The sequence below is a fragment of the Triturus cristatus genome, chromosome 1_1 (assembly GCF_964204655.1).
Source record: "Triturus cristatus chromosome 1_1, aTriCri1.1, whole genome shotgun sequence".
In the NCBI taxonomy this organism is placed as follows: domain Eukaryota; kingdom Metazoa; phylum Chordata; class Amphibia; order Caudata; family Salamandridae; genus Triturus; species Triturus cristatus.
The window spans coordinates 675,064,984-675,077,778 of record NC_140579.1 but is presented as its reverse complement, the minus strand read 5'-3'; positions in this window follow the sequence as shown (position 1 = coordinate 675,077,778).

Genomic DNA, 12,795 nt, shown 5'->3' with positions numbered 1-12,795 from the left:
TTTAGAGAGGCAGAAAAGAGCACATGTCCTAACAGCTACTAGAGACCATGCATATGTAGAACCTTGGTGAGTGATAAGACTAGAGCAAAGGAAATGAGCCTTGGTGACTTTGAATGTGTTAGCGTTACACACTGCTATCTGAAATACCACACAGTGTTGCATAGTAAGCATGGGAGTGCAGGAGAAGCAGCTGGCTGTGTGCTAAGATTGTGTTTCTGGAGACTGTGTATTGTCAGGTGCAAGAGAGATCTGCATGGACGTTTGCACAACTGCATGAAGACTGCAGAGATATATGTGAGAGTACATGTGTGGTAAGGGTTAATTGGAGTTTTGAACATGTAGGAACTACCTCACCCATTGCAGGAGTGGAAGGAAAATCTACCATGTTGATTTCAAATGTGTTAGCATTTGCCTCTCATTTGTGAGATAGTGATTTGTGCTGAATGCTAACCATCACAGTTCAAGAAAACAAGCTGCCCCTTTTCTGCGAGTGCAAGTCTTACAGAACAAGATCAACACAAATTAAATCTATGACAACAATTCCTGTGTGCAGACAGACTCATGGTGTGATTCTAGGCAGAAAACGATATTTGATTGGCAATTTCAAAGCACATTTACTACTGTGGTAGAGCAATTGATAATTACTGTAACAGCCTGACACATTTTCCTTATAGTTTAGAGAGGCAGACAAGAGCACATGTCCTAACAGCTACTAGAGACCATGAGTATGTGGAACCTTGGTGAGTGATTAGACTAGAGCAAAGGAAATGAGCCTTGGTGACGTTGAATGTGTTAGCGTTACACACTGCTATCTGAAATACCACACAGTGCTGCATAGTAAGCATGGGAGTGCAGGAGAAGCAGCTGGCTGTGTGCTAAGAGTGTGTTTCTGGAGACTGTGTATTGTCAGGTGCAAGAGAGATCTGCATGGACGCTTGCACAACTGCATGAAGACTGCAGAGATGTATGTAAGAGTACATGTGTGGTAAGGGTTAATTGGAGTTTTGAACATGTAGGAACTACCTCACCCATTGCAGGAGTGGAAGGAAAATCTACCCTGTTGATTTCAAATGTGTTAGCATTTGCCTCTCATCTGTGAGATATTGATTTGTGCTGAATGCTAACCATCACAGTTCAAGAAAATAAGCTGCCCCTTTCCTGCGAGTGCAAGTCTTACAGAACAAGAGCAACACAAATTAAATCTCTGACAACAATTCCTGTGTGCAGACAGACTCAAGGTGTGATTCTAGGCAGAAAACGATATTTGATTGGCAATTTCAAAGCACATTTACTACTGTGGTAGAGCAAGTGATAATTACTGTAACAGCCTGACACATTTTCCTTATAGTTTAGAGAGGCAGAAAAGAGCACATGTCCTAACAGCTACTAGAGACCATGAGTATGTGGAACCTTGGTGAGTGATTAGACTAGAGCAAAGGAAATGAGCCTTGGTCACGTTGAATGTGTTAGCGTTACACACTGCTATCTGAAATACCACACAGTGCTGCATAGTAAGCATGGGAGTGCAGGAGAAGCAGCTGGCTGTGTGCTAAGAGTGTGTTTCTGGAGACTGTGTATTGTCAGGTGCAAGAGAGATCTGCATGGACGCTTGCACAACTGCATGAAGACTGCAGAGATGTATGTGAGAGTACATGTGTGGTAAGGGTTAATTGGAGTTTTGAACATGTAGGAACTACCTCACCCATTGCAGGAGTGGAAGGAAAATCTACCATGTTGATTTCAAATGTGTTAGCATTTGCCTGTCATTTGTGAGATAGTGATTTGTGCTGAATGCTAACCATCACAGTTCAAGAAAACAAGCTGCCCCTTTCCTGCGAGTGCAAGTCTTACAGAACAAGAGCAACACAAATTAAATCTATGACAACAATTCCTGTGTGCAGACAGACTCATGGTGTGATTCTAGGCAGAAAACGATATTTGATTGGCAATTTCAAAGCACATTTACTACTGTGGTAGAGCAAGTGATAATTACTGTAACAGCCTGACACATTTTCCTTATAGTTTAGAGAGGCAGAAAAGAGCACATGTCCTAACAGCTACTAGAGACCATGAGTATGTGGAACCTTGGTGAGTGATTAGACTAGAGCAAAGGAATTGTGCCTTGGTGACGTTGAATGTGTTAGCGTTACACACTGCTATCTGAAATACCACACAGTGTTGCATAGTAAGCATGGGAGTGCAGGAGAAGCAGCTGGCTGTGTGCTAAGAGTGTGTTTCTGGAGACTGTGTATTGTCAGGTGCAAGAGAGATCTGCATGGACGCTTGCACAACTGCATGAAGACTGCAGAGATGTATGTAAGAGTACATGTGTGGTAAGGGTTAATTGGAGTTTTGAACATATAGGAACTACCTCACCCATTGCAGGAGTGTAATGGAAAATCTACCCTGTTGATTTCAAATGTGTTAGCATTTGCCTCTCATCTGTGAGATATTGATTTGTGCTGAATGCTAACCATCAGTTCAAGAAAACAAACTGCCCCTTTCCTGCGAGTGCAAGTCTTACAGAACAAGAGCAACACAAATTAAATCTCTGACAACAATTCCTGTGTGAATACAGACTCAAGGTGTGATTCTAGGCAGAAAACGATATTTGATTGGCAATTTCAAAGCACATTTACTACTGTGGTAGAGCAAGTGATAATTACTGTAACAGCCTGACACATTTTCCTTATAGTTTAGAGAGGCAGAAAAGAGCACATGTCCTAACAGCTACTAGAAACCATGAGTATGTGGAACCTTGGTGAGTGATTAGACTAGAGCAAAGGAAATGAGCCTTGGTGACGTTGAATGTGTTAGCGTTACACACTGCTATCTGAAATACCACACAGTGCTGCATAGTAAGTATGGGAGTGCAGGAGAAGCAGCTGGCTGTGTGCTAAGAGTGTGTTTCTGGAGACTGTGTATTGTCAGGTGCAAGAGAGATCTGCATGGACGCTTGCACAACTGCATGAAGACTGCAGAGATGTATGTGAGAGTACATGTGTGGTAAGGGTTAATTGTTTTTTTGAACATGTAGGAACTACCTCACCCATTGCAGGAGTGGAAGGAAAATCTACCCTGTTGATTTCAAATGTGTTAGCATTTGCCTCTCATTTGTGAGATAGTGATTTGTGCTGAATGCTAACCATCACAGTTCAAGAAAACAAGCTGCCCCTTTCCTGCGAGTGCAAGTCTTACAGAACAAGAGCAACACAAATTAAATCTCTGATAACAATTCCTGTGTGCAGACAGACTCATGGTGTGATTCTAGGCAGAAAACGATATTTGATTGGCAATTTCAAAGCACATTTACTACTGTGGTAGAGCAAGTGATAATTACTGTAACAGCCTGACACATTTTCCTTATAGTTTAGAGAGGCAGAAAAGAGCACATGTCCTAACAGCTACTTGAGACCATGAGCATGTGGAACCTGGGTGAGTGATTAGACTAGAGCAAAGGAAATGAGCCTTGGTGACGTTGAATGTGTTAGCGATACACACTCCTATCTGAAATACCACACAGTGCTGAATAGTAAGCATGGGAGTGCAGGAGAAGCAGCTGGCTGTGTGCTAAGAGTGTGTTTCTGGAGACTGTGTATTGTCAGGTGCAAGAGAGATCTGCATGGACGCTTGCACAACTGCATGAAGACTGCAGAGATGTATGTGAGAGTACATGTGTGGTAAGGGTTAATTGGAGTTTTGAACATGTAGGAACTACCTCACCCATTGCAGGAGTGGAAGGAAAATCTACCATGTTGATTTCAAATGTGTTAGCATTTGCCTCTCATTTGTGAGATAGTGATTTGTGCTGAATGCTAACCATCACAGTTCAAGAAAACAAGCTGCCCCTTTCCTGCGAGTGCAAGTCTTACAGAACAAGAGAAACACAAATTAAATCTCTGACAACAATTCCTGTGTGCAGACAGACTCATGGTGTGATTCTAGGCAGAAAACGATATTTGATTGGCAATTTCAAAGCACATTTACTACTGTGGTAGAGCAAGTGATAATTACTGTAACAGCCTGACACATTTTCCTTATAGTTTAGAGAGGCAGAAAAGAGCACATGTCCTAACAGCAACTTGAGACCATGAGCATGTGGAACCTGGGTGAGTGATTAGACTAGAGCAAAGGAAATTAGCCTTGGTGACGTTGAATGTGTTAGCGATACACACTCCTATCTGAAATACCACACAGTGCTGAATAGTAAGCATGGGAGTGCAGGAGAAGCAGCTGGCTGTGTGCCAAGAGTGTGTTTCTGGAGACTGTGTATTGTCAGGTGCAAGAGAGATCTGCATGGACGCTTGCACAACTGCATGAAGACTGCAGAGATGTATGTAAGAGTACATGTGTGGTAAGGGTTAATTGGTTTTTTGAACATGTAGGAACTACCTCACCCATTGCAGGAGTGGAAGGAAAATCTACCCTGTTGATTTCAAATGTGTTAGCATTTGCCTCTCATCTGTGAGATATTGATTTGTGCTGAATGCTAACCATCAGTTCAAGAAAACAAACTGCCCCTTTCCTGCGAGTGCAAGTCTTACAGAACAAGAGCAACACAAATTAAATCTCTGACAACAATTCCTGTGTGAATACAGACTCAAGGTCTGATTCTAGGCAGAAAACGATATTTGATTGGCAATTTCAAAGCACATTTACTACTGTGGTAGAGCAAGTGATAATTACTGTAACAGCCTGACACATTTTCCTTATAGTTTAGAGAGGCAGAAAAGAGCACATGTGCTAACAGCTACTAGAGACCATGAGTATGTGGAACCTTGGTGAGTGATTAGACTAGAGCAAAGGAAATGAGCCTTGGTGACGTTGAATGTGTTAGCGTTACACACTGCTATCTGAAATACCACACAGTGCTGCATAGTAAGCATGGGAGTGCAGGAGAAGCAGCTGGCTGTGTGCTAAGAGTGTGTTTCTGGAGACTGTGTATTGTCAGGTGCAAGAGAGATCTGCATGGACGCTTGCACAACTGCATGAAGACTGCAGAGATGTATGTGAGAGTACATGTGTGGTAAGGGTTAATTGGAGTTTTGAACATGTAGGAACTACCTCACCCATTGCAGGAGTGGAAGGAAAATCTACCATGTTGATTACAAATGTGTTAGCATTTGCCTCTCATTTGTGAGATAGTGATTTTTGCTGAATGCTAACCATCACAGTTCAAGAAAAAAAGCTGCCCCTTTCCTGTGAGTGCAAGTCTTACAGAACAAGAGAAACACAAATTAAATCTCTGACAACAATTCCTGTGTGCAGACAGACTCATGGTGTGATTCTAGGCAGAAAACGATATTTGATTGGCAATTTCAAAGCACATTTACTACAGTGGTAGAGCAAGTGATAATTACTGTAACAGCCTGACACATTTTCCTTATAGTTTAGAGAGGCAGAAAAGAGCACATGTCCTAACAGCAACTTGAGACCATGAGCATGTGGAACCTGGGTGAGTGATTAGACTAGAGCAAAGGAAATTAGCCTTGGTGACGTTGAATGTGTTAGCGATACACACTCCTATCTGAAATACCACACAGTGCTGAATAGTAAGCATGGGAGTGCAGGAGAAGCAGCTGGCTGTGTGCCAAGAGTGTGTTTCTGGAGACTGTGTATTGTCAGGTGCAAGAGAGATCTGCATGGACGCTTGCACAACTGCATGAAGACTGCAGAGATGTATGTAAGAGTACATGTGTGGTAAGGGTTAATTGGTTTTTTGAACATGTAGGAACTACCTCACCCATTGTAGGAGTGGAAGGAAAATCTACCCTGTTGATTTCAAATGTGTTAGCATTTGCCTCTCATCTGTGAGATATTGATTTGTGCTGAATGCTAACCATCACAGTTCAAGAAAACAAGCTGCCCCTTTCCTGCGAGTGCAAGTCTTACAGAACAAGAGCAACACAAATTAAATCTCTGACAACAATTCCTGTGTGCAGACAGACTCATGGTGTGATTCTAGGCAGAAAACGATAATTGATTGGCAATTTCAAAGCACATTTACTACTGTGGTAGAGCAAGTGATAATTACTGTAACAGCCTGCCACATTTTCCTTATAGTTTAGAGAGGCAGAAAAGAGCACTTGTCCTAACAGCTACTAGAGACAATGGGTATGTGGAACCTTGGTGAGTGATTAGACTAGAGCAAAGGAAATGAGCCTTGGTGACGTTGAATGTGTTAGCGTTACACACTGCTATCTGAAATACCATACAGTGCTGCATAGTAAGCATGGGAGTACAGGAGAAGCAGCTGGCTGTGTGCTAAGAGTGTGTTTCTGGAGACTGTGTATTGTCAGGTGCAAGAGTGATCTGCATGGACGCTTGCACAACTGCATGAAGACTGCAGAGATGTATGTGAGAGTACATGTGTGGTAAGGGTTAATTGGAATTTTGAACATGTAGGAACTACCTGACCCATTGCATGAGTGGAAGGAAAATCTACCATGTTGATTTCAAATGTGTTAGCATTTGCCTCTCATTTGTGAGATAGTGATTTGTGCTGAATGCTAACCATCACAGTTCAAGAAAACAAGCTGCCCCTTTCCTGCGAGTGCAAGTCTTACAGAACAAGAGCAACACAAATTAAATCTCTGACAACAATTCCTGTGTGCAGACAGACTCATGGTGTGATTCTAGGCATAAAACGATATTTGATTGGCAATTTCAAAGCACATTTACTACTGTGGTAGAGCAAGTGATAATTACTGTAACAGCCTGACACATGTTCCTTATAGTTTAGAGAGGCAGAAAAGAGCACATGTCCTAACAGCTACTTGAGACCATGAGCATGTGGAACCTGGGTGAGTGATTAGACTAGAGCAAAGGAAATTAGCCTTGGTGACGTTGAATGTGTTAGCGATACACACTCCTATCTGAAATACCACACAGTGCTGAATAGTAAGCATGGGAGTGCAGGAGAAGCAGCTGCCTGTGTGCCAAGAGTGTGTTTCTGGAGACTGTGTATTGTCAGGTGCAAGAGAGATCTGCATGGACGCTTGCACAACTGCATGAAGACTGCAGAGATGTATGTAAGAGTACATGTGTGGTAAGGGTTAATTGGTTTTTTGAACATGTAGGAACTACCTCACCCATTGTAGGAGTGGAAGGAAAATCTACCCTGTTGATTTCAAATGTGTTAGCATTTGCCTCTCATCTGTGAGATATTGATTTGTGCTGAATGCTAACCATCACAGTTCAAGAAAACAAGCTGCCCCTTTCCTGCGAGTGCAAGTCTTACAGAACAAGAGCAACACAAATTAAATCTCTGACAACAATTCCTGTGTGCAGACAGACTCATGGTGTGATTCTAGGCAGAAAACGATAATTGATTGGCAATTTCAAAGCACATTTACTACTGTGGTAGAGCAAGTGATAATTACTGTAACAGCCTGCCACATTTTCCTTATAGTTTAGAGAGGCAGAAAAGAACACTTGTCCTAACAGCTACTAGAGACAATGGGTATGTGGAACCTTGGTGAGTGATTAGACTAGAGCAAAGGAAATGAGCCTTGGTGACGTTGAATGTGTTAGCGTTACACACTGCTATCTGAAATACCACAAAGTGCTGCATAGTAAGCATTGGAGTGCAGGAGAAGCAGCTGGCTGTGTGCTAAGAATGTGTTTCTGGAGACTGTGTATTGTCAGGTGCAAGAGAGATCTGCATGGACGCTTGCACAACTGCATGAAGACTGCAGAGATGTATGTGAGAGTACATGTGTGGTAAGGGTTAATTGGAGTTTTGAACATGTAGGAACTACCTCACCCATTGCAGGAGTGGAAGGAAAATCTACCATGTTGATTTCAAATGTGTTAGTATTTGCCTCTCATTTGTGAGATAGTGATTTGTGCTGAATGCTAACCATCACAGTTCAAGAAAACAAGCTGCCCCTTTCCTGCGAGTGCAAGTCTTACAGAACAAGAGCAACACAAATTAAATCTCTGACAACAATTGCTGTGTGCAGACAGACTCATGGTGTGATTCTAGGCAGAAAACGATATTTGATTGGCAATTTCAAAGCACATTTACTACTGTGGTAGAGCAAGTGATAATTACTGTAACAGCCTGACACATTTTCCTTATAGTTTAGAGAGGCAGAAAAGAGCACATGTCCTAACAGCTACTTGAGACCATGAGCATGTGGAACCTGGGTGAGTGATTAGACTAGAGCAAAGGAAATGAGCCTTGGTGACGTTGAATGTGTTAGCGATACACACTCCTATCTGAAATACCACACAGTGCTGAATAGTAAGCATGGGAGTGCAGGAGAAGCAGCTGGCTGTGTGCTAAGAGTGTGTTTCTGGAGACTGTGTATTGTCAGGTGCAAGAGAGATCTGCATGGACGCTTGCACAACTGCATGAAGACTGCAGAGATGTATGTAAGAGTACATGTGTGGTAAGGGTTAATTGGAGTTTTGAACATGTAGGAACTACCTCACCCATTGCAGGAGTGGAAGGAAAATCTACCCTGTTGATTTCAAATGTGTTAGCATTTGCCTCTCATCTGTGAGATATTGATTTGTGCTGAATGCTAACCATCACAGTTCAAGAAAACAAGCTGCCCCTTTCCTGCGAGTGCAAGTCTTACAGAACAAGAGCAACACAAATTAAATCTCTGACAACAATTCCTGTGTGCAGACAGACTCAAGGTGTGATTCTAGGCAGAAAACGATATTTGATTGGCAATTTCAAAGCACATTTACTACTGTGGTAGAGCAACTGATAATTACTGTAACAGCCTGATGCATTTTCCTTATAGTTTAGAGAGGCAGAAAAGAGCATATGTCCTAACAGCTACTAGATACCATGAGTATGTGGAACCTTGGTGAGTGATTAGACTAGAGCAAAGGAAATGAGCCTTGGTGACGTTGAATGTGTTAGCGTTACACACTGCTATCTGAAATACCACACAGTGCTGCATAGTAAGCATGGGAGTGCAGGAGAAGCAGCTGGCTGTGTGCTAAGAGTGTGTTTCTGGAGACTGTGTATTGTCAGGTGCAAGAGAGATCTGCATGGACGCTTGCACAACTGCATGAAGACTGCAGAGATGTATGTGAGAGTACATGTGTGGTAAGGGTTAATTGTTTTTTTGAACATGTAGGAACTACCTCACCCATTGCAGGAGTGGAAGGAAAATCTACCCTGTTGATTTCAAATGTGTTAGCATTTGCCTCTCATTTATGAGATAGTGATTTGTGCTGAATGCTAACCATCACAGTTCAAGAAAACAAGCTGCCCCTTTCCTGCGAGTGCAAGTCTTACAGAACAAGAGCAACACAAATTAAATCTCTGACAACAATTCCTGTGTGCAGACTAAGACTCATGGTGTGATTCTAGGCAGAAAACGATATTTGATTGGCAATTTCAAAGCACATTTACTACTGTGGTAGAGCAAGTGATAATTACTGTAACAGCCTGACACATTTTCCTTATAGTTTAGAGAGGCAGAAAAGAGCACATGTCCTAACAGCAACTTGAGACCATGAGCATGTGGAACCTGGGTGAGTGATTAGACTAGAGCAAAGGAAATTAGCCTTGGTGACGTTGAATGTGTTAGCGATACACACTCCTATCTGAAATACCACACAGTGCTGAATAGTAAGCATGGGAGTGCAGGAGAAGCAGCTGGCTGTGTGCCAAGAGTGTGTTTCTGGAGACTGTGTATTGTCAGGTGCAAGAGAGATCTGCATGGACGCTTGCACAACTGCATGAAGACTGCAGAGATGTATGTAAGAGTACATGTGTGGTAAGGGTTAATTGGTTTTTTGAACATGTAGGAACTACCTCACCCATTGCAGGAGTGGAAGAAAAATCTACCCTGTTGATTTCAAATGTGTTAGCATTTGCCTCTCATCTGTGAGATATTGATTTGTGCTGAATGCTAACCATCAGTTCAAGACAACAAACTGCCCCTTTCCTGCGAGTGCAAGTCTTACAGAACAAGAGCAACACAAATTAAATCTCTGACAACAATTCCTGTGTGAATACAGACTCAAGGTGTGATTCTAGGCAGAAAACGATATTTGATTGGCAATTTCAAAGCACATTTACTACTGTGGTAGAGCAAGTGATAATTACTGTAACAGCCTGACACATTTTCCTTATAGTTTAGAGAGGCAGAAAAGAGCACATGTCCTAACAGCTACTAGAGACCATGAGTATGTGGAACCTTGGTGAGTGATTAGACTAGAGCAAAGGAAATGAGCCTTGGTGACGTTGAATGTGTTAGCGTTACACACTGCTATCTGAAATACCACTCAGTGCTGCATAGTAAGCATGGGAGTGCAGGAGAAGCAGCTGGCTGTGTGCTAAGAGTGTGTTTCTGGAGACTGTGTATTGTCAGGTGCAAGAGAGATCTGCATGGACGCTTGCACAACTGCATGAAGACTGCAGAGATGTATGTGAGAGTACATGTGTGGTAAGGGTTAATTGGAATTTTGAACATGTAGGAACTACCTGACCCATTGCATGAGTGGAAGGAAAATCTACCATGTTGATTTCAAATGTGTTAGCATTTGCCTCTCATTTGTGAGATAGTGATTTGTGCTGAATGCTAACCATCACAGTTCAAGAAAACAAGCTGCCCCTTTCCTGCGAGTGCAAGTCTTACAGAACAAGAGCAACACAAATTAAATCTCTGACAACAATTCCTGTGTGCAGACAGACTCATGGTGTGATTCTAGGCAGAAAACGATATTTGATTGGCAATTTCAAAGCACATTTACTACTGTGGTAGAGCAAGTGATAATTACTGTAACAGCCTGACACATGTTCCTTATAGTTTAGAGAGGCAGAAAAGAGCACATGTCCTAACAGCTACTTGAGACCATGAGCATGTGGAACCTGGGTGAGTGATTAGACTAGAGCAAAGGAAATTAGCCTTGGTGACGTTGAATGTGTTAGCGATACACACTCCTATCTGAAATACCACACAGTGCTGAATAGTAAGCATAGGAGTGCAGGAGAAGCAGCTGGCTGTGTGCCAAGAGTGTGTTTCTGGAGACTGTGTATTGTCAGGTGCAAGAGAGATCTGCATGGACGCTTGCACAACTGCATGAAGACTGCAGAGATGTATGTAAGAGTACATGTGTGGTAAGGGTTAATTGGTTTTTTGAACATGTAGGAACTACCTCACCCATTGCAGGAGTGGAAGGAAAATCTACCCTGTTGATTTCAAATGTGTTAGCATTTGCCTCTCATCTGTGAGATATTGATTTGTGCTGAATGCTAACCATCAGTTCAAGAAAACAAACTGCCCCTTTCCTGCGAGTGCAAGTCTTACAGAACAAGAGCAACACAAATTAAATCTCTGACAACATTTCCTGTGTGAATACAGACTCAAGGTGTGATTCTAGGCAGAAAACGATATTTGATTGGCAATTTCAAAGCACATTTACTACTGTGGTAGAGCAAGTGATAATTACTGTAACAGCCTGACACATTTTCCTTATAGTTTAGAGAGGCAGAAAAGAGCACATGTCCTAACAGCTACTAGAGACCATGAGTATGTGGAACCTTGGTGAGTGATTAGACTAGAGCAAAGGAAATGAGCCTTGGTGATGTTGAATGTGTTAGCGTTACACACTGCTATCTGAAATACCACTCAGTGCTGCATAGTAAGCATGGGAGTGCAGGAGAAGCAGCTGGCTGTGTGCTAAGAGTGTGTTTCTGGAGACTGTGTATTGTCAGGTGCAAGAGAGATCTGCATGGAGCTTGCACAACTGCATGAAGACTGCAGAGATGTATGTGAGAGTACATGTGTGGTAAGGGTTAATTGGAATTTTGAACATGTAGGAACTACCTGACCCATTGCATGAGTGGAAGGAAAATCTACCATGTTGATTTCAAATGTGTTAGCATTTGCCTCTCATTTGTGAGATAGTGATTTGTGCTGAATGCTAACCATCACAGTTCAAGAAAACAAGCTGCCCCTTTCCTGCGAGTGCAAGTCTTACAGAACAAGAGCAACACAAATTAAATCTCTGACAACAATTCCTGTGTGCAGACAGACTCATGGTGTGATTCTAGGCAGAAAACGATATTTGATTGGCAATTTCAAAGCACATTTACTACTGTGGTAGAGCAAGTGATAATTACTGTAACAGCCTGACACATGTTCCTTATAGTTTAGAGAGGCAGAAAAGAGCACATGTCCTAACAGCTACTTGAGACCATGAGCATGTGGAACCTGGGTGAGTGATTAGACTAGAGCAAAGGAAATTAGCCTTGGTGACGTTGAATGTGTTAGCGATACACACTCCTATCTGAAATACCACACAGTGCTGAATAGTAAGCATAGGAGTGCAGGAGAAGCAGCTGGCTGTGTGCCAAGAGTGTGTTTCTGGAGACTGTGTATTGTCAGGTGCAAGAGAGATCTGCATGGACGCTTGCACAACTGCATGAAGACTGCAGAGATGTATGTAAGAGTACATGTGTGGTAAGGGTTAATTGGTTTTTTGAACATGTAGGAACTACCTCACCCATTGCAGGAGTGGAAGGAAAATCTACCCTGTTGATTTCAAATGTGTTAGCATTTGCCTCTCATCTGTGAGATATTGATTTGTGCTGAATGCTAACCATCAGTTCAAGAAAACAAACTGCCCCTTTCCTGCGAGTGCAAGTCTTACAGAACAAGAGAAACACAAATTAAATCTCTGACAACAATTCCTGTGTGAATACAGACTCAAGGTGTGATTCTAGGCAGAAAACGATATTTGATTGGCAATTTCAAAGCACATTTACTACTGTGGTAGAGCAAGTGATAATTACTGTAACAGCCTGACACATTTTCCTTA